The sequence below is a fragment of the Taudactylus pleione genome, unplaced genomic scaffold, assembly GCF_031769625.1.
Source record: "Taudactylus pleione unplaced genomic scaffold, aTauple2 ptg000005l, whole genome shotgun sequence".
Taxonomy (NCBI): Eukaryota; Metazoa; Chordata; class Amphibia; order Anura; family Myobatrachidae; genus Taudactylus; species Taudactylus pleione.
In genome coordinates this window covers 17,065,528-17,088,931 of record NW_028284408.1, presented here as the reverse complement: position 1 = coordinate 17,088,931, position 23,404 = coordinate 17,065,528, and the positions used below count along the sequence as shown (strand labels likewise).

Genomic DNA, 23,404 nt, shown 5'->3' with positions numbered 1-23,404 from the left:
TTATATGAATGGAAAAAATAAGAAAAATAACTTCAATCTCTCAAAATTGGAATATCAAGCATTACTGGAAAAAGAAAAGTTTGACAATATTGAAATTAAACCCTCTGATAAAGGGGGAAATCGTCCTATGGAAAAAAGATTATGTAAATGAGATTCTGAGACAACTAGAGGATACTAGTTGCTACAAGAGGTTGATCTTCAATCTGACTGCTAATTTCCTTGAAGAATATAAGAGGATCATTGAAAGAAATTTCAACCAAGGTGTTATTACCAAGAATGAGAATATTTATGGGTGGAATATTACAAGATTCCAACCTTCTATGCCTTGCCCAAGATCCATAAAAACCTACAACAACCACCTGGAATACCCATCGTATTGATGGATTAACAGAAAAAGCAAGTATGTTCATATGTAAACATCTACGCAAATTTGTTAATGAGCTACCATCATATACCTGGATATCTTGGGCAAAATCAATGATATAACAGTAACTCCAGAAACATGGTTATGCACTTGTGATGTGGAGTCATTGTATATGAGCATTAACCACAAGCAAGGCATAGAAGCAGTAAATATTTCCTTGATATGGAAGGAAACAATGAGTTCAACCACTTTTGAATTTATTCTTCTGAAAAACTACTTTACCTTCAATGGGCGGAATTCAATTGTTTTCGCGGCCCGCATCTCCATCTAAAGTGACAGGAGATCGCGGGCCGCTATGCAATTGTTCCAGATTTTCGTGTTGATCGCTTTACGCGGCTAAACCCGACCAAAGTGCTGGGTGCAATCGCGAAAAGTGATGTTTGGGCGCCCAAAAAGGTCACTTTTTGCACATTTCAGCTCTCATCCCCCAGGGGCTGCGAGCTGAAATGTAGCGCTGGCAGCTGATCGTGCCCAACAGGAGCAAGAATTGAATAGCTCCGTTGGGCGCGATGGGGGCAGGAGTCAATTGAATTCCGCCCAATGAAAGATACTACCTACAAAACCGAAGTACAGCGATGGGCACTACATGTGCACCAACATATGTTAACCTGTACCTTGGGTGGTGGGAGAAGGAGATAGTATTTTTAGGGAGGAATGACCGATATACCAAACATGTTATAACATGCAAACAAAAAGTATGGTGGTCGCTCACATCAACTTAATGACATTGCAAAGGTGCTCGTAAAGGGTGGGGTTTACACTGAGCTACATACTTGTTGTTTGCAGTTCTGTGAGGCATGAAAGGAGCCAGCATTGGGAGGATGTGTTGGTCTGAATAGTGCCATTAGGAGGTTTCTGGGGTACCTTCTAGGTGAGTCTGCTCTCAGCTTATACATGTACTGTTATTATGCAGTACATTAATTTGTAATTATATGACCCAGAGTGGGTGCTACTATTAGGTAGCAACAATTATTTTGGGGTGAGCGTTTGGGCGTGGGGCCCCCAAGGTTGCTCTGGCTGGGCCTTTTTTCAGGGCATCACCACTTAATTCACATAGATATTTTTTTATCACTTTTCTATTTGTTTGTCTATTATTTATGTCATTTTAACCCCTTACCATTAACACTTATTGATTTATCTTTACACAACTATACTTTACACTTCACTTTCACCCTTTTTTCCATTATTCGTGTGATGCCCTGGGGATGGTCCTTGGCTGGATTCTTTTGGGGTTCCCTGCGTCTCGGACGTGAACCCCATAATGTTAGGGACGCTGGTATAGAGGAGCCTTGACGTTTGGCCCAGCACTTATTCATATATTTGCAAATGTATGTAAACCAATACCTCTGAATTTCTATTATCATGTAGGATTCAAGTATTTTTGTTTTTGCTGCAGTGTGCTGGAGGGAAAATGTTATAACATGGTTTAGGTATATCGACGACATACTCATCATATGGGAGAGAACGAAGACAGAGCTACTGGATTTCATCAATACATTAAATCAAAATGATGTTAATTTGAAACTTACCTGTGAAATGAGCAAGTAGATGGTAACTTTCTTAGATCTGACAATAAAAATAACAGAGAGAATAATCATTACAGATATGTTTCAAACACAAACCGCCACCAATAGTATCGTACATACTGATAGTTCTCATTTCCCTGCCACAATAAAAGGAATCCAGAAAAGGAGAATTTTCAAGAACTAGACAGAATTGTACAGAACTGACAACGTTTGAAGAAAGATCAGTGGAACTAACATATAGATTGCGGAAAAGGGGATACAGTAAAAAAAACAATCAAATCAGGCTACAAACAAGGGAAAAGAAGAGATAGAGAAATGTTAAATTTCCCTAACGATCAGAGTAAGATGAAAGAAGAAAATTAGAAGGTTAGATTCATCAGTACATTCTGTACTGAGTGGAAACAGATCAAAGGAATACTGCAGAAACATTGGAGAATACTTACCTCAGACAGAGAATTGAAGGATGTTCTGGGAGATAGAATCAACATCAGTTAGCATAAATCTGTTAATTAAAAAAAATATTGATACATAGCTATTATAAAAAATAAGCTAATCAAATGACAATTAAAATAACAGGTTGTTACAAGTATGGCAATTGTACAACATGTAAATATATAGTACAAAAGAAGGAAATGAAAGATAGATATGGATAAAATATTATAATCAAAGATTATATCAACTGTAAAACTCTAGGAGTAAGTTATTGTCTCTATTGCACATGTGGTCTATATTATATAGGCATGACCAAACGGTAACTGAGACAAAGGGTCACAGAACATGTGAGAAATGTGAAAAATGCGAGAAAGGAAGTGTAAAATGCGAGAAGGACAAGAAGAACCTCAATCCCTTAACAAATGTAGCAAGACACTTTTTGAAAAAACATAATGGGAATCCTGATCACATGAAAGCTTTTGGTATTGAAAAAATACAATTAGGCATAAGGGGAGGAGACATCAGCAAAGAATTTTTGAGAAGGGAATCTACAGTGATATTCCTGATGAATAGTGTGGACTCATTTGGTATGAATGAGCACAGCCAATATGGAGCTTCATTTAACACTATTTGATGTAAAAGGAAACCCCCTTAGTCCTTCTATATACTATCGAAGGTTCATCTAAATAAGAAGAAACCACTCTGATAGAATAAAGATTGGTGAGGTATGACATTACTTCTTGTCTTTCTATGATGGACTGTAAGAAATACAAGACACATCGATATATTGGATTTAGGAGAGAGAAGAATAAATACTTACCTCTATGGAGTGGATGGATGGGAAATACTCTTGAGTGTGGATGGATGATTAGGGAGTGTCCAACTTTGATAACCCTTGATATCGAACAATAATGAAAATAAAAAAACAATATAAAAAATATTTTTTTTGATAATTAAAATATAATACAATTAAACAAAGATATATAGATGTTAATATAATTTATATAATCAAATACATGACAAAGAAAAAATAATAAAATTAATATAAATTATCAACAATTGGGAATATGAAGGACAAAATGGTGAGAAGGGATAATGGACAAAATGGTGAGAAGGGATAATAGACAAAATTAATTTTAGGGGTATTTTGAAGTAGAATAGGGAAATTTAAGTTAATAATGTTTAATATACACGATTGATTAATAATATACACTATCACTAATTTATCTCACTTAAATAATACTTAGGTATTAAAGTAACACTAATATGAGCTAATTAATATTAAATAACCTATTATATTATATATATGCATGTATATCAATAGATACATGCACATATAGATAATGGATCATAATAGCATTCAGAAAATGTTCTCTTATATACACTAAAAAATACCTATATATACTGATGGGAATTTAGGTTCATTTATTCACCTTTCACTGTTAGAAGCACCGTTTAAATAAATGTTTTTGTTGCTCACTTTCACTGAAGGAGAACATTATATACTAATAATTCACTTATGATACTAGAACTAAGATAACAAGAAAAATGGTTATATCCTATTGCAAATGTATAACTATTAATAATATTTTTCACTCATATTGTATATTTATAGGTCACATATTATTTATAGACTATATGGAATAATTAATACTACATTTAACAATAAGAAAAATAAAAAGAATAATGATACTAATATAGGCTGAGGTAGGAATCAATAGTACTAGGATAATATCCTTAATTGATCTATCCAACATGTAACAAACAAAAATTATAGTTAGTCAATATATAAAATCAATATATAGAACAAATAATAATATATCAATAGTAATAGATATCACAAGTAGTAGACTAATTTCAGCTAATAACTAATCCATTAGAATGATCCTAAATGTGGGTTTTATGCATTGTAAATATTAAATAGAACTCAGATTGGGTTCTGGAAGAACTAGGTGCTATCAATATAGAATCCTCTGAATTGATTTATAGACCATTCCGAATAAATATATATGTGCAACAATATATAAAATATTATTAACATCAGCACGATAAAACTGTCAAAGAAAACTAATAATAGTAATAATTTATATTCAGTAAAAAATTGTAATATACACTAATGAGACATATTAATTAATAAATTGACACTACATCCACCTAAGTTATTGCATGATAGAGATAAATAATTTTTATATGCAAATAATCTTATGGATTAGACAACAATATCTTTTGAATTTGCACATATGTTTTTAGAAGGAACTACAGTAAATGCATAAAACGAACGTATATTAAAACAATGACCCTAATTGATTGAAACAAGAACAAAAATAGCAATAGTGTATTGATGTAATTACGGTAACGAATACGATGATGTCACTATACCTTTACAATGGGGAAGGATCCAACAACCTATCAGAAGATGAGCGGGATAGCCGAAATTTGAACAGATGAATGAGGTCCGTGGAGAAGGTATAATAGGAGAACACGGAGGGCACTCGGGTTGCACTGCCCTGAAAAAGCAGCAACTCGGCAAAACGCACATCGGCACATGCTGCTGCTGGACTAAGCAACACTGTGCTTTGATACAAAAATACTTTTAATGCATTTGAGCACCCAGTACTGAATGTGAATGTGACATGATACAGGGGTACAATTGGTAATGGGCTATGAGAACCTTATCATATAAAAGTACTCGCTGAACTGACACCAGCTTCATACCAAATGTTCTGTGTAACTATATTGATGGCAGAAAAGTGAAAAGTGGGGATTAGTATCAAATGAAATACGAAGGAAACAAAATAACCATACTAGAAAATAAGGGGGAATGAAGGTAGCGCTAGTATCTAAACCTGAACACAGGTAGCTGCCCCAAAAGAGGATAAAAACAGGGGCTCACCTTCCCTAAGAGTTTTATAGATTAAAGATATAACCTCTGGTGCTTCCTGTGGGTTCCGTATGTAATTTAAATGTATTTATAGTAACAGGATAAAATTTGCAATGATAGTCAAAGTTATGTCTAAAAAATAGCAATTTTATTGCAATAATGATAAAAACTTGCACCTCCGTGCTGAATCAAAAACATATAAAACAAACTCACTCACAAACAGATAACATAAAACAGGACACTATGCAGATATATTCCAATGTAGAATGACAGACACGCTATATTAGCGTTTTACTCTGCCATCCTATGTGTTATATTCCAATTGGGTATTTTCCATAAAAGTCACGTATTCGTCCCCTGGAGATAATTCCAGTATAGGAAAGAGTCCAAATCTGAAGAAAGCTGATGCTTACCGTGTCTTCAGAGATAAAAAATCAGTCAGGTTAGTTTGCCGGCAAACTAGGGGATAACTTACATGCTGCAGACATGAACAAGATACCCCTCCACTGTCATCAACACGTTTCACCTAATGATAGGCTTCTTCAGGATGGTGGATATGCTCCCTTCTGATCCTCTCTTTTTACCTTCTCTGTCAATGTTCTCCGCCCACTACTGCCCAGCCGCATGGAGCTCACTTCCGGCCAGCGGGTCACTTCCAGTCGGCAGGTCTGTGTTCTCCTTGTCACTTCCGGTGACTCGCGATCTCCGGGTGAATCTCGTCACTTCTGGTGACTCCCGATTACCGGATGTAGTAGTCACGTGGTACGCTGTGTACTTCCATTCATATCTCCAGGCCTCCTTGCTGCTGGCATGCCAGGAAATACAATGGCCACATTTATTTGGGCCATTGTTGTAGCTTGATCATATATTCACTTGATGGTTAGTTGGAATATCAGTTTCTATTTCTCATAGTTATTAAGTAAATAATTTAATAAAAAAAGTAAAAAATAGAGCTGTAGAGAATAATCCTTTTGATTCATATCAAAGACAAACATATATCAAACAACAAATAGCATAGACTCAACACAGATAAAAAAAACAGACTCAACACAGATATACATGTATAGAGCACGATAAAGGATGTAGGAATATTGGAAAAATTTTAAAAAGAATACTCTGATTTGAGTCAACTACAGATTGACTGACTATATTTTAGAAAGAATTTTATTTATTCTTACACAATTTTTTTTGGTTTGATCACAATTTTTATATACAGAAACGAGGAACAGCGATGGGCACCGTTTTTGCACCATCCTATGCAAATTTATTTTTTATCGCAATGGGAAAAAGAAACAATTTGGAAGAACAATACATATCTTGGGATTCTTGTTCTGTGGGCATGTTATATCGATGACATTATCATCATACGGGATGGAGAAGAAACAATGTTGGAGAATTTTATCTCGACTATCAATCAAAATAATGACAACTTGGTTTTTACCAGTGAAATAAATAAAATGGAGATACATTTTCTTGACCTTACCATATTTATTGAAGATAATAAGATAGAGACCAAAACATTCTTGAAACCAGTAGACTGTAATAGCTATTTAAATGCTAAGAGTAACCACTATTATATGTGGATATCGAATATCCCTAAAGGTCAATTAAAAAGATTGAGAAGAAATTGTTCCAAAAAAGAAGATTGGAAACAACAGTCAAGAACTCTCATCGAACAATTTAAGGAAAAAGACTATGATGTAGAAAAATTAGAAAAAGATCGAGAGGAGGTTGACCATCTAGATAGGAAAATACTTTTACAGTATACCCAAAAAAAGAAACAAGAAGATTTAAAGGAAAGAAATGTCATGTTTATCACAGACTTCTTAGGACAAAGTAATTTAATAGAGAGGTCCATAAGAAAACACTGTCATATCTTAAGAGCAGATGAAGAACTTAGCAATATTATACCAAAAGTACCTAGGATCATCTATAGAACAGCCCCTACTATAAAAAATACTTTAGTCAAAAGCTATCTTCGTAAGGAAAGAGGAAAAGAAAACACATGGCTACAGGAAGATACCCCGGGATTCTATAAATGTGGAGGATGTAGTGCGTGTAAGAAGACTAGAAGCCATACCACCAAGCCTATTCGGGACATTATATCCCACACTACAAAGAGAAATTTCACAATTAAACAAAAAAATATCATGTCATTCAAAACGTGTAATTTATCTACTGTCCTGTCCATGTGGACATCAATATATAGGGAAAACAATACGGAAACTGTCCCTACACATAAATTAACATATGAACAACATAAAGAACATTAAAGGAAACCACAGTGTATCTAAACACTTTCAAGAAAAACATAAAAGTGACCCCTCAAAACTATTCTTTGTAGGTTTAAAACAAATAACCATACCATGGAGAGGTGGAAATTTTAATGACCACCTTTTGAAAGAGGAAACTAAAACAATTTTTGAGCTAGGTACCCTTCAACCCTATGGCATGAATATTGACTTTGAGTTGGCACCATTTCTTAAAGTATGACTAATGAGGTTTTTTTTTTTTTTTTTATCTGTGTTGAGTCTATGTTTTTCGTTGTTTGATATATGTTTGTCTTTGATATGAATCAAAAGGATTATTCCTTACAGCTCTATTTTTTACTTTTTTATTAAATTATTTACTTAATAACTATGAGAAATAGAAACTGTTATTCCAACTAACCATCAAGTGAATATATGATCAAGCTACAACAATGGCCTAAATAAATGTGGCCATTGTATTTCCTGGCATGCCAGCAGTAAGGAGGCCTGGGGATATGAATGGAATGTGACAAGGAGAACACAGACCTGCTGACCGGAAGTGACCCGCTGGCCTGAAGTGAGCTCCACGTGGCTGGGCGGTACTGGGCGGAGAACATTGACAGAGGAGGTATAAAGAGAGGATCAGAAGGGAGCATATCCACCATCCTGAAGAAGCCTATCATTAGGTGAAACGCGTTGATGACAGTGGAGGGGTATCTTGTTCAAGTCTGCAGCATGTAAGTTATCGCCTAGTTTGCCGGCAAACTAACCTGACTGATTTTTTCTCTCTGAAGACACGGTAAGCATCAGCTTTCTTCAGATTTGGACTCTTTCCTATACTGGAATTATCTCCAGGGGACGAATGCGTGACTTTTATGGAAAATACCCAATTGGAATATTACACATAGGATGGCAGAGTAAAACGCTAATATAGCGTGTCTGTCATTCTACATTGGAATATATCTGCATAGTGTCCTGTTTTATGTTATCTGTTTGTGAGTGAGTTTGTTTTATATGTTTTTGATTCAGCACGGAGGTGCAAATTTTTATCATTATTGCAATAAAATTGCTTTTTTTAGACATAACTTTGACTATCATTGCAAATTTTATCCTGTTACTATAAATACATTTAAATTACATACGGAACCCACAGGAAGCGCCAGAGGATATATCTTTAATCTATAAAATAAGCATACTAACTGTACGAGTGACAAAGATACAATCAGATATCGCCACTAAGCAACAGTATCCTAGTATGATAACAATTCGTAAGTTACTAATACTATGATGGTAATACTTTTGAACTATGAATGAGAAATATCTAATCTCAGCGCCGATATCAATAATATTGTAAATACCAGACATTTACCTGAAATATGTCAGATTGATGTGATATATACTCTATATATTGGATAATGAGACACAAATAAAGTTCCCTGAATATACTCTAAATCTAGGTATTATATCGATAAAATAAGGGAGTTGAAATTATCGTGTTCCATCTATCCTGGATTAATCCATACTCCCCTATCATTCAAAATCACACTTGATTTTGATATTTGGAATATAGAAACTAATAATATAATAAGTAAGACGGCAGTGAGAATCAATTTTAATCTATATCACTTTTTTAGTAGATCTAATACACAAATCTCAAATTCTTTGTTTGATTTTATATAATATTTCACCTAAAAAATTTTTGGACAATATCTTTTAAGAATAACTAATAAAGATTAAAATTTTATCATTATTCCAGAGGATATTTTGAAGGAAGGAAATTATTGGATCTAAGAAGTGCACCTGACAAGAATCTTGTCATTTTCTTTGTGTTTATCAAGTAATCTGTAACCACTTTTAATTATATAATTTCTGTAACTAAGCATTGTAGTTTCCTTTGTAAATAAAGTGTTCCTTTATTTATATATTTCATATATGCTCCAGAAACCAGTGTTTGCGAAGCCATAAGATCACTAAGGTTACACTATAACTGTTTATTGCAAAAAGAGGGGGTGACTCTGGGCAATTGTGATGGAGTGTTGGAGGACCTGTGGTTCGGGTGGTGGCAGTAAAGAGCTGTATGGTATAACGGATAGAGAGATAAAATAGTATATTCATTGTGAGTAGTATATTTGGCTCTGCTGCCCTAACTATATCAGGACTTGAGGATCTGCACTAGTGTAATACCAGTCAAGGTGAATTGATTATCATATATATCCTACTGTGAATATTAAAAAAGGGACTATAGAGACGACAGAACAGTGCTATGCCCATATTGAAAGTGCAAAAGTAGAGGCTGAGTGTTTTATACAAGTGACTATGCAATCTCTTATAATATTCATGTTATTCTTTCTTTTTTACAATAGGGGTCACATTTTTCTTTTGCTACCTAAATTTTTATCTGAAGCAGAATTTGACACATCATATGATGTGACACTAGTGACAATGCAGCTGACCAAATCTTACAGTGGGCCTGATTCTGAGCCGGACGCTATTTGCGCTCGCTCGTTCAGAAAAAGGGGCCGGATATTTAAATAGAGCGCTCACTCTTTGCAGTCTGTTGACGCCTCTATGTCTGAACGAGCGAACGAAACATGCGCTCTGTATTTTTTAAAAAACTCCCCCTGGCCGCTCGCATCCTACGTCATCTCCGCTATTTATTAGATTAATCGAGTACATCGAAAGGCGTATGAACTGCTCGCAGTGCTTGTGGTAGGATTTTCCTACCGCAATCATACGAGCAGTTCAGGATAAAAGACAACCAAGTGACGTGGTCGATGACGCTGCTTTGTTAATTATGCACACCCTTAAAACGCCCGTTTTGACCGCTTGGCACGCCTGCGTTCGGATCTCCACTCCCCGTTTTCAAGCACCTTCCCCTGTTACCACCCACAAACGCCTCATCCTGTCACTCAAAATAGCAGGCATTCGCTATTTTGCGAGCACACAATTTCCGACCACAATGACTGGTTCGCGCATGCGTATTACAACCCATACGCATGCGCAGTTGTGCGAACATTGTTCGGAGCGAACGAGCGGCCGCTTACGAGCGGCTCTGAATCAGGCCCAGAGGTCACAATACTAAGTCCAAATGTCATTACATCACTTGCTCACCAAATATAACATGGATAGTTGACGTATATTTATGCAACTTGTGTAACTTTGTTTGTGTGTTTAATTCATTTCTAATTTTTAGAATTATTTGCAAATTTTCCTTATTCTACTTTTGCCATTTACTTTAATAAATAGTGCCATTTTAATCATGTTTAGTTGGTTTCTAAATTCTATATTGCCTTAAAATCTTTTAGTGCAAACAACTGATAAAGTACATTACTATTAATATTACAGTTATGATTCTTTCATAGATTTGACCTTACCACTAATGTATTCAATATGATATGATCTTCCTCTAGCAACAATGCTCAGGTATTTTTACATTGAATTTACTTTGAGAAAAAAAAAATATTTAAACAGTGTTATAATTTTAATATTAATGGCTAGAGTACTTAGATCTCAAAGCACTTTCAAATCTAATTAATACATACATTTAATTTTAATCACTTAATTGTAAAGAGATTTCACAGGAGAAGATTAAAAGTATAGTTGACCTTGCAGAAATGTGATTCTTTTAACCTCATGGATTTTGGCAATGTATTTCCCTCTGGCATTCTTCCTAAGCTTATAAAACCTTAATGTGTCCTTATGGCAATTCACAAATACATAAACCTATATAAGTTTACAGTTGTCCAAAATTCATGGAAGGATATAATTAATTATATATAAAACAGTCGGGCACTGGGTAAATTGCCAGTCAGTCGAAAAATATGACATTTTACAAAAAATTAATCAGTTTGGGAAGAATTTCCCTTACGTCCATTTATCTAACTAGCAAGTCTAGTGAGTTTTAAAAAATTCTGAAATGACAAAAACTTTTATCTCTTACGTGAGGCTTCAGTTGTCATACAGATGTGTATAAATGGATAGCATATCAGACTAATGGTGGGTACCCACTTGCCGACCGCCTGATGCGACGGCTAATGGTGCAGATGAACGATAAATGCCGACATCGGTAGCTGTGTCGCTCTGACCCCGATATTGGCCAGCTGGGGAGCACATAGTGGGTACACACGAGATGATGTGCTCGATATGTCGGCCAGATCCGTGGGATCGGATGACATATCATCTAGTGTGTACATGGCATAACAGTACAGTTACACCATGTATCATTGGCTGCCGAGGTTAGACTGCTGCCCAAATCATATACAAACACAGCCTTGTCATGTGCTCGAGTCTTCTCACATAATACTTGAAAGCTCTATATACAAATACAAATTAAATTATATAAAAATGAAATGAGTCACATGGGAATCTTATTAGCACAGCCTGCTTGTACTTTAATAATATTCTAAACTGAAATGTCAAAAAATAATGTAAATAGACAGTCATATAATATAGCTGCGATGCTTATGATAATCAGCTGGAGAGGATGCGGTCAGCCTATCAGAAGTAGCTAGATAATACTGTATATAGTCCTCATCATCATTGTGTATAGCTGCATAAGCCCTCCAGCACTTTCTATCCACAGATGTGTCCATGTACAGTTACATATAGTTGTGTAGGCAATTATGTGAACACACCCTTACATACACCTATACTTACCTGCATACTTTCTACCCTTCCAGGCAAAAAAGACGTATGTTAATGATAAGTACAATATATATACTGACATACGTACAAAGGTGATTTAAGGAAGGCCCCTTCCACTCTGGCAGTACTGTAGACTCTGTCCGCCCCTCCATTTTCCCAGTGATATCTGTCTGCAGTGCCGGTCAGCCCGGGACTCCGGAGAGGTAAGTATATAATAATGCAGGTGCAGGGTGTGCGGTGTGGGGCCCTGCACCCGTTATAGATACACCAATGCAAACGTATATGTATATCTTACACAAGAAAAACAGACTTATGTCTGGCTGTAAATGAGCCCAGTGTCAGCTCTTGCAACACTGATAAAATGTACTCCAGGCAAGGACAGCTAAAGTATGTCCCAGACATATAAGTATATAGAGCTACATTTCAACCAATTTCATGCTGATCTAGAGTCTACAGTAGTTGGGATCCCAGCCATTCATACTGCTATGCACTGGACAATACTGTAGCACTTTATCCATACTTTCCTACTTTTGAAAAAGCATTTCAGGGATATTATGAAAGCACCACCTATAAGCGCGGCGTGTAAGATCTATTTGTTGATGAAAACACACTGATAGTTTTTAGAGCTTGCTATGTATTGTGTTCTTCAATGGGTTCCATATAAGTGGCCAAGAGAAATCATATGAAGATGTCGTAGCCATAGGGATCATTGTTCCCTATTACCAATGCAGGGAAATGGCACTGATAACCCTATTTGAATGTGTATATCTCTGACGGGGCCGTAACTAGGGTAGTGCGGCCGGTGCCATGGCACAGGGCAACGCAAGGCAGGGAGCGCTGTTTGGGCCTGTCAATTTTCCTGTTTATTATCATTCTCACTTGTACCTTCCTCTTCTTTTATCCCCAGCATCTCCTGGCCTCCCTTATCTCTTCCCTGGCCCTTCCCCATGAAGTCATGGCCCTTTTTCAGGTGCACTATCTTATGTCCCTATTTAAAAAATGGGGTGGTAGGTCGCCAATGCACTCTCTGGCACAGGGCACCAAAAAGTCTAATTACGGCTCTGATCTCTGATTTCTTATTTTTCCCAAGTACAGTATATAACAGCTACATAATGGGGGTAAGGAGCAATCAGGGAGATTGCTAGACTCTACAGGGGGTCTCCCTGATATTCAGGCAGAGTTGGCAAGTGTGACTTTAGCGATGCTGGAGTTCCTGCTTGTTCTACTTAAGTTGACCTTCCACTGCAGCATCTGATATACTCTTCCCCACATTAGAGAAAGCTGCCAAAAATATTTAATATAGGATAGGAAGTTAAAACAGAACATCTTGTCAGTTAGCTTGCTGGGATATAAGCAGTTTTGCTTCTTGTGTAATTTTGGAGAGCAGCAGTATATAAAGGCCATTACTGTAACCTAGTGTAATGTCCAGTACCAGATTAAGTTCCACATGGGCCTGGAGCTGAATTTATGAAGGGCCTATTGTGTGATGCCACAGGAGGTGTGACCAGCACAGCAGGGGTGTGACTACTGATGAGGGGGTGTGACCAGTGGGGGTGTGGTCTGTGCTATTGGGTGTGGCTGCAACATGGAGGGCATAGTTACCCGTCTACCTTTGACCATGGATACCCACGGAACTTCGATGGTCGTTTCAGAGCGGTGACTAGGGAAGTGGCTTAAGAGAGCAGGTGTGTCGCTGTCATGGACTTCATTTAAACATGGAGTTCCACTGACACCAGCAACCATGGACCGACAGACATTCTGTGCCAGCCATAGGCAGGTTCAATGGCTGAATGATCCACCAATAGTGCTTCTTTGTGATTCGCGCCACAGCCGGTGGCCATCTCAATAGGACACCCATCAGCTGCGGCATTAGCATAAAGACACAGTAGCTGCTACTCTAAAGGTGCTGGGAAGGGGGGCGCTGTGAGCCCCTCTGCCTTGCGCAAAGCCAGGGGGGCGCGATCAGTGTGATTGCTCCCCCACCCACAAGCATAGGAGACTGCTGTGGCTGCTCAGCAGTCTCCTGATGCAGCCCAGCACACAGGGTGTGCTGGGCTGCTGTGAGATAAGAAAAGTGGGGTGGCATCGGGCCCCTCTAGCAAGCCCGGGCCCATGTATTTAGTACCTGCTCTCCCCCTCTGCCCCCCTGAGTACGTGACAGATTATGTGTTTGTAAAATCTTTTACATTCCACAACTGTGCGCATGTTTTTACCTAGCTAATATAATATATATATATATACACACTACATATATTCACATATACATACATAAATATATATATATATATATATATATATATATATATACAAAGTAGGGGTGTGCACCGGCCACTTTTCGTGTTTTGTGTTTTGGTTTTGGATCTGGATCTTTCTTCGTGTTTTGGATCTGGATTGGTTTTGCCAAAACCACCCTTCCGTGTTTTGGGTTCTGGGTTTTGTGTTTTGGATCTGTATTTTTTTTTTAAAAAGCATAAAAACAGCTAAAATCACAGAATTTGTTGGTTTCTCTGCTCCTATGCTATTATTAACCTCAATAACCTTAATTTCCACTCATTTCCAGTCTATTCTGAACAACTCACACCTCACAATAGTGTTTTCATGTCCAAAAGGTTGCACCGAGGTAGCTGGATGACTATGCTAAGCGACACGAGTGGGCGGCACAAACACGTGACCCATCTAGGAGTGACACTGCAGTGGCAGACAGGATGGCAGTTAGAAAAACTAGGCCCCAAACTGTACATAATGCAAAGAAAAAAAAGAAGTGCAAGATGGAATTGTCCTTGGGCCCTCCCACCCACCCTTATGTTGTATAAACAGGACATGCACACTTTAACAAATCAATCATTTCAGCGCCAGGGTCTGCCACACAACTGTGGCTGAAATGATTGGTTCGTTTGGGCCCCCACAAAACAAGCTGGCAATTAATGTGTCCCTGCACAAACTGGCTCTACGGAGGCAAGATGTCATCCTCATCCTCCTCATCCACCGATTCCTCACCCTCTTCAGTGTGTACATCCTCATCCTCACAAAGTATTAACTCGTCCCCACTTGAATCCACCACCACAGGTCCCTCTGTACCTTCTGGAGGCTGGTCTCCCTGGAAGAGCTGATAATTCATTTTGATGAACATCATCTTCTCCACATTCTGTGGAAGCAACCTCCTACGCCTTTCGCTGACAAGGTTCCCGGCTGCACTAAACACTCTTTCGGAGTACACACTGGAGGGGGGGCAACTCAGGTAAAATAGAGCCAGCTTGTACAGGGGCCTCCAAATTGCCTCTTTTTCCTGCCAGTACAGGTATGGACTGTCTGACATGCCTACTTGGATGCTGTCACCGATGTAATCCTCCACCATTCTGTCAATGGTGACAGTATCATATGCAGTGACAGTAGACATGTCAGAAATTGTTGCCAGGTCCTTCAGTCCGGACCAGATGTCCAAACTTGGTCCTGCCTGCCCTGCATCACCGCCAGTGGGTTGCTTAGGATACCTAAGTTTTTTCCTGGCAGCCCCAGTTGCGGGAGAAAATGAAGAAGGAGCCGTTGACGTGTCACGTTCCGCTTCAGCTGACAGTGTGTTCACCAGCAGGTCTTTGCACCTCTGCAGGCTTGTGTCGGCCGGAAAGAGAGACACCACATAGGCTTTAAACCTAGGATCAAGCACGGTGGCCAAAATGTAGTGGTCTGATTTCAACAGATTGACCACCCTGGAATCCTGGCAAAGCGAATGAAGGGCTTCATCCACAAGTCCCACATGCCGAGCGGAATCGCTCCGTCTTAGCTCCTCCTTCACTTTCTCCAGCTGCTTCTGCAAAAGCCTGATGAGGGGAATGACCTGACTCAAGCTGGCTGTGTCTGAACTGACTTCACGTGTGGCAAGTTCGAAGGGCTGGAGAACCTTGCACAACACGGAAATCATTCTCCACTGCGCTTGAGTCAGGTGCATACCCCCTCCTTTGCCTATGTCATAGGTGGATGTATAGGCTTGTATGGCCTTTTGCTGCTCCTCCATCCTCTGAAGCATATAGAGGGTTGAGTTCCACCGCGTCACAACCTCTTGCTTCAGGTGATGGCGGGGCAGGTTCAAGAGTGTTTGCTGGCGCTCCAGTCTTCGGCACGCAGTCGCTGAATGGCGAAAGTGGCCAGAAATTTTTCGGGCCACCCAAAGCGTCTCCTGCATGCCCCTGTCGCTTTTCAGAAAATTCTGCACCACCAAGTTTATTGTGTGAGCAAAACATGGGACGTGCTGGAATTTGCCCAGATGTAATGCCCGCACAATATTGGTGGCGTTGTCAGATATCACAAATCCCCAGGAGAGTCTAAGTGGGGTAAGCCACTGGGCGATGATTTCCCTCAGTTTCTCTAAGAGGTTGTCGGCGGTGTGCCTCTTACTGAAACCGGTGATACACAGCGTAGCCTGCCTTGTAACGAGCTGGCGTTTCTGAGATGCTGCTACTGGTGACGCTGCTGCTGTTGCTGCGTAAGGTGATACATCTACCCAGTGGGCTGTCACAGTCATATAGTCCTTAGTCTGCCCTGTTCCACTTGTCCACATGTCCGTGGTTAAGTGGACATTGTGTACAACGGCATTTTTCAGGACACTGAGGACACTTTTTCTGACGTTTCTGTACAGTCTCGGTATCGCCTGCCTAGTGAAGTGGAATCTAGACGGGATTTGGAACCGGGGACACACTACCTCCATCATTTGTCTAAATCCCACTGCACTAATGGCGGATACCGGACGCACGTCTAACACCAACATAGCAGTCAAGGCCTCAGTTATACGTTTTGCTTCAGGATGACTGCTGTCGTACTTCATCCTCCTCGCTAAGGACTGTTGGAGGGTCAATTGTTTAGTAAAAGTAGTGGTGTTCCTACTTCCTCTCTGGGATGATGAACGACTCCCAGCAGCAGCAACAGCAGCAGCGGCAGCAGTAGGCGTAGCAATGCAGGATCCTCCAGAGGAATCCCGGATAGGAGAGTCAGTCATGCCAGTGACATGGCCTGCAGGACTACTTCCGATCCTGACTAAGGAGGAAATTGACGAGGAGGGAGTTGACGGTGTGGTTTGCAGGCGCTTGGATACAACAGGACAACGGGATTTAGGTGTCCCTGGACTGCTTACGGTCTTAGCCAAAGTTTCTGAACTTGACAGTAACTTTTTATGAACGCGCTGCAGGTGCCGTATAAGGGAGGATGTTCCTAGGTGGTTGACGTCCCTACCCCTACTTATTTCACCTTTACATATGGTACATATGGCAAGACAGTTGTTGTCCGGATTTGGATAGAAATATTGCCAGACCAAAGAGGTGGAATGTTTGGTCTTCTGCCCAGGCATGACCGTGATGGGCTTTTTCATCCCACGGACAACAACTGTCTCCCCCGAAGCCTGATTTAAACAAACCACATCACCATCAGAATCCTCCTCGCCAACTTCCTCCTCAGCGCCAGCTACACCAGTATCCTCATCCTGTTGTACTTCAACAGTGACATCTTCAATTTGCATATCAGCAAGTGGACTGTGGGTGCTCCTTTCAGCACTTGCAGGGGGCGTGCAAATGGTGGAAAGAGCCACCTCTTCCCGTCCAGTGCTGGGAAGGTCAGGCATCGCAACCACCACCACACTTGGACTCTCCTTGGGGATTTGTGATATCTTCTTAGAAAGCACAGTTCTTCGCTGTGCTTTTGCCAGCTTAACTCTTTTGATTTTTTTAGTGGGAGGAGGGCTTCCATCGTCATGTGAAGCTGAACCACTAGTCATGAACATACTAGGGATCGACCTTAGCCGTTCCTTGCCACTCCGTGTCGTAAATGGCATATTGGCAAGTTTACGTTTCTCTTCAGCTGATTTAAATGTCTTTTTCAAGGTCATTTTCCTGAACTTTGCCATTTGGGATTGTATGTGCCCTCTACTATGACATTGGGCATCGGCCTTGGCAGACGACGTTGATGGCATGTTATCGTCTATGTCATGACTAGTGGCAGCAGCTTCAGCACTAGGAGGAAGTGGTTCTTGATCTTTCTCTATTTTATTTTTATCGGAGAAAGTTTGGTCCTCCATTTATGTTATATCGATTTGATATATACGTGCGGCTAAACACAGAAAATAATTTTTTTTTTGGTTTGGACTGGAGTGTACTTTGGGGGTTACAGCACCCTTTAACGGTCAAGCCAGCCGGCCCTTATGACACAGGCGCACTCTTGGCACTACTTTGTTGATGCACGTGCGGCTACTGCGCACACAATTCACAAACACAGAAAATAATTTTTTTTTGGTTTGGACTGGAGTGTACTTTCGGGGGTTACAGCACCCTTTAACGGTCAAGCCAGCCGGCCCTTTACTTATGACACAGGCGCACGCTTGGCACTACTTTGTTGATGCACGTGCGGCTACTGCGCACACAATTCACAAACACAGAAAATAATTTTTTTTTTGGTTTGGACTGGAGTGTACTTTGGGGGTTACAGCACCCTTTAACGGTCAAGCCAGCCGGCCCTTTACTTATGACACAGGCGCACGCTTGGCACTACTTTGTTGATGCACGTGCGGCTACTGCGCACACAATTCACAAACACAGAAAATAATTTTTTTTTTGGTTTGGACTGGAGTGTACTTTCGGGGGTTACAGCACCCTTTAACGGTCAAGCCAGCCGGCCCTTTACTTATGACACAGGCGCACGCTTGGCACTACTTTGTTGATGCACGTGCGGCTACTGCGCACACAATTCACAAACACAGAAAATAATTTTTTTTTTGGTTTGGACTGGAGTGTACTTTCGGGGGTTACAGCACCCTTAACGGTCAAGCCAGCTGGCCCTTTACTTATGACACAGGCGCACGCTTGGCACTACTTTGTTGATGCACGTGCGGCTACTGCGCACACAATTCACAAACACAGAAAATAATTTTTTTTTTGGTTTGGACTGGAGTGTACTTTCGGGGGTTACAGCACCCTTAACGGTCAAGCCAGCCGGCCCTTTACTTATGACACAGGCGCACGCTTGGCACTACTTTGTTGATGCACGTGCGGCTACTGCGCACACAATTCACAAACACAGAAAATAATTTTTTTTTGGTTTGGACTGGAGTGTACTTTCGGGGGTTACAGCACCCTTTAACGGTCAAGCCAGCCGGCCCTTTACTTATGACACAGGCGCACGCTTGGCACTACTTTGTTGATGCACGTGCGGCTACTGCGCACACAATTCACAAACACAGAAAATAATTTTTTTTTTGGTTTGGACTGGAGTGTACTTTCGGGGGTTACAGCACCCTTAACGGTCAAGCCAGCCGGCCCTTTACTTATGACACAGGTGCACGCTTGGCACTACTTTGTTGATGCACGTGCGGCTACTGCGCACACAATTCACAAACACAGAAAATAAATTTTTTTTTGGTTTGGACTGGAGTGTACTTTCGGGGGTTACAGCACCCTTAACGGTCAAGCCAGCCGGCCCTTTACTTATGACACAGGCGCACGCTTGGCACTACTTTGTTGATGCACGTGCGGCTACTGCGCACACAATTCACAAACACAGAAAATAATTTTTTTTTTGGTTTGGACTGGAATGTACTTTCGGGGGTTACAGCACCCTTAACGGTCAAGCCAGCCGGCCCTTTACTTATGACACAGGCGCACGCTTGGCACTACTTTGTTGATGCACGTGCGGCTACTGCGCACACAATTCACAAACACAGAAAATAATTTTTTTTTGGTTTGGACTGGAGTGTACTTTCGGGGGTTACAGCACCCTTTAACGGTCAAGCCAGCCGGCCCTTTACTTATGACACAGGCGCACGCTTGGCACTACTTTGTTGATGCACGTGCGGCTACTGCGCACACAATTCACAAACACAGAAAATAATTTTTTTTTTGGTTTGGACTGGAGTGTACTTTGGGGGTTACAGCACCCTTTAACGGTCAAGCCAGCCGGCCCTTTACTTATGACACAGGCGCACGCTTGGCACTACTTTGTTGATGCACGTGCGGCTACTGCGCACACAATTCACAAACACAGAAAATAATTTTTTTTTTGGTTTGGACTGGAGTGTACTTTCGGGGGTTACAGCACCCTTAACGGTCAAGCCAGCCGGCCCTTTACTTATGACACAGGCGCACGCTTGGCACTACTTTGTTGATGCACGTGCGGCTACTGCGCACACAATTCACAAACACAGAAAATAATTTTTTTTTTGGTTTGGACTGGAGTGTACTTTCGGGGGTTACAGCACCCTTAACGGTCAAGCCAGCCGGCCCTTTACTTATGACACAGGCGCACGCTTGGCACTACTTTGTTGATGCACGTGCGGCTACTGCGCACACAATTCACAAACACAGAAAATAATTTTTTTTGGGTTTGGACTGGAGTGTACTTTCGGGGGTTACAGCACCCTTTAACGGTCAAGCCAGCCGGCCCTTTACTTATGACACAGGCGCACGCTTGGCACTACTTTGTTGATGCACGTGCGGCTACTGCGCACACAATTCACAAACACAGAAAATATATTATTTTTTTAGCACTTGGGGGGAGCACCCCTGATGGACAGAGCACCCCCTGGACAACACTACAGCACCCCTTTAGGACTGGGACACTGCACAGGACTTTGGAGTGGACACAGCCCCTATGGAGAACTGACTGCACAACACAGTCCAGCCAGCCCCTATGGACTTTGAAGTAGTGGACACAGCCCCTATTAACAACAGCAGCACAGCACAACACAGCCAGCCCCTATGGACTTTGAAGTAGTGGACAACAGCAGCACTACACTACACTACACTACACTACACAGCCCTAACTCCCACCCTCCCTCTTCACTGTCCACAGCCGAGTGAGAAAATGGCGCCGACGCGGGTACCTTATATAGGATCCAAAACCCGCGAGACTCGGAAGGCGGGATGATGACGTTTTGCCTCGATTTCAGATCCGAGTCAGGCGGGAAAAGTCGAGCCTGACTCGGATCGGACTCGGATCGGGGGGGCTCGGGGGGGTTCGGATTTCAGAAATCCGAACCCGCTCACCCCTAATACAAAGTGACTATAAGCTGGCACTCCACAGTGTTATAAAGTTATTTGCCTTGGTGCCATCCGAAGGTATGGAAACCCAAAGTCTAGAAACAAGCAAACAGCGGCACTCATGGGACTTTCAAAGGAAAAAGACTCCTGGACACAGCAGTGTAGTTCAACGTTTCAGTCTTGGCAGACTTTTATCAAGAACAACATCAAATACAAGTGAACATACCTTTATAGGATAGCGTGTAAAGTGTGGTGCATGACCACCCCTCCTGGCCAGTTCCGGGTGGGTGACGTCATCCGCATGCGGCCAAAGCGTCACTTCAGCACGTCATGACGCTCAGCGTGTGAAGCGGTAAGTATGACTCACCCATGCACGTGATGGACCTCAGGTAGTGGGCGGTTAAAGTGTGTGCGGTAACCTTGGTAACCAGAGCGCAATGACAAGGAACCACATCGGGATGTGTCATTGTGCAATCAACTGTGTTATGTCCATACAAAACATGGTGCACTATAACTGGATATGTGGAGAACAAAGTCCAAAGAACGGACTTAGATGATATGATATAGTGACACATAAACAACATATAACAAATATATAAGACACATAATTTTGTAAGCATGGGTTAAAAAATCAATAACTCTAGAAATCTGATAGTGCAGGAGTATCAATGTAATACATGGCAGTAAGCTATAGAATATGATCATATAAGAGACACAGTAAAGTGAAAAATGTATATCTATATATATATCTAGAATAGGATCTCTTGCGTCAGTAACAAAGATACTCGAAAATCATCAAGGATATAATTCAAGAGAGCCAATATATAAACCAAAACCAAAGATATGATTCAACACCAATCATCCAGCGCCAGACTTGTCATGGAGATGCACACGCACAGGGTAAAGTTGAATGTCCTTTTATTTGGTTGTTTTACAATACCTGGTATTCCTAGGTGGTCCCCCATCCAAGTACTAACCAGGCCAAACACTGATTAGCTTCCAAGATCAGACGAGATCAGGCTTATCCAGTGCATGTATGGTTGTAACTGACCATGTGAACGTAGGATGCCAGTACTTCCCCTCAGCCTTGTGAGCATAATCCGATATAACCCGACCATTGCTGAATAGCAGATCAAAATCAATATCTGAGGGTCTTGTGTAGACTAGAAATTTTTTTTTTAAGTGAGCCAAAACTGAACCCACAGACAGAAACATATATAGCCTGTGACAGGCTACTATAAAATGCAGATTATGTAACCAATAATATCCATGCACCAAGAGAATTGCACCATGCACTGCAAAGAAATACAAGAAAAGTTACTGTACTGAAAAAGACTGTAAAATAAGGTAATAGAATCACGATTCATAGAAAACAAGCAAACGATAAGGTTTCGTTAAGACCAAACGGGGCCACGGTGTTCATGTCATGTATCCAACGGGCTTCAAGTTGCATCAGTCGTTTATCTCTGTCTCCCCCTCTTTTTGACATTGGCACATGGTCGATGCCTTTATGTCTTAATGTGGCCAGGGGGTGCTTTCGTTCCTTGAAATGTCTTGCCACTGGTTGGTCATTCTCTCTGCCTTCAAGGGCCTGTCTTATGGCGGTACGGTGTTGCGCCATCCTAATTCTTGCTGTTTTCCCTATATATGCAAGGCCGCAAGGGCAGCGGATCATGTAGATAAATCTAGTCATACAATTAAGTACGTGTCTGATCGGGATCCTTCTTGTACTATGGTCGGGTACCTCACAACAGTTTACTTCAGCGATGGACAATATCAACCAAATGCATGAACATATTAAATTTACGTACGATTTTAGCTCTGAGAACATACATTTTTTGGATGTGGACATCAGTTGGGATGGTACTTTTTTTTTTGACTAATATCTACACCAAACCTATGGACTGTACTACACTCCTACATGCAGGGAGTCATCATCCTGTGTCCTTAATAAGGAGTTTACCTTACTCTCAATTCCTTCGCGTTCTTAGGATTACAAGTGCTACTGATAAGGCTGATAAAGCATTGGACAATATGATGACTAAGTTTTTGAATAGGGGATATAAGCTAAAAGACTTGCTGAAAGCTAAAGCTACAGCCATTAACAAAAGCATCAAATCATACAATTTATCCCTCAGTAATAATAAAAACAAGGCTCCAACCATGTTTATCACACAATATAATTCTGCAAGTCAACATATTAACACAACTGTCAAAAAATTTTGGCCGGTTGT

General features: G+C 40.6%; 1 protein-coding gene and 1 pseudogene across 1 annotated transcript in view; one reads left to right on the top strand and one right to left on the bottom strand.

Moving 5' to 3' along the window:
- Window positions 1-23,404, top strand: part of ERICH6B (glutamate rich 6B) — a 244,794-nt gene that overhangs the window by 145,582 nt on the left and 75,808 nt on the right. The window lies entirely within an intron of this gene.
- LOC148543238 (5S ribosomal RNA) lies at window positions 22,099-22,218 on the bottom strand (annotated as a pseudogene).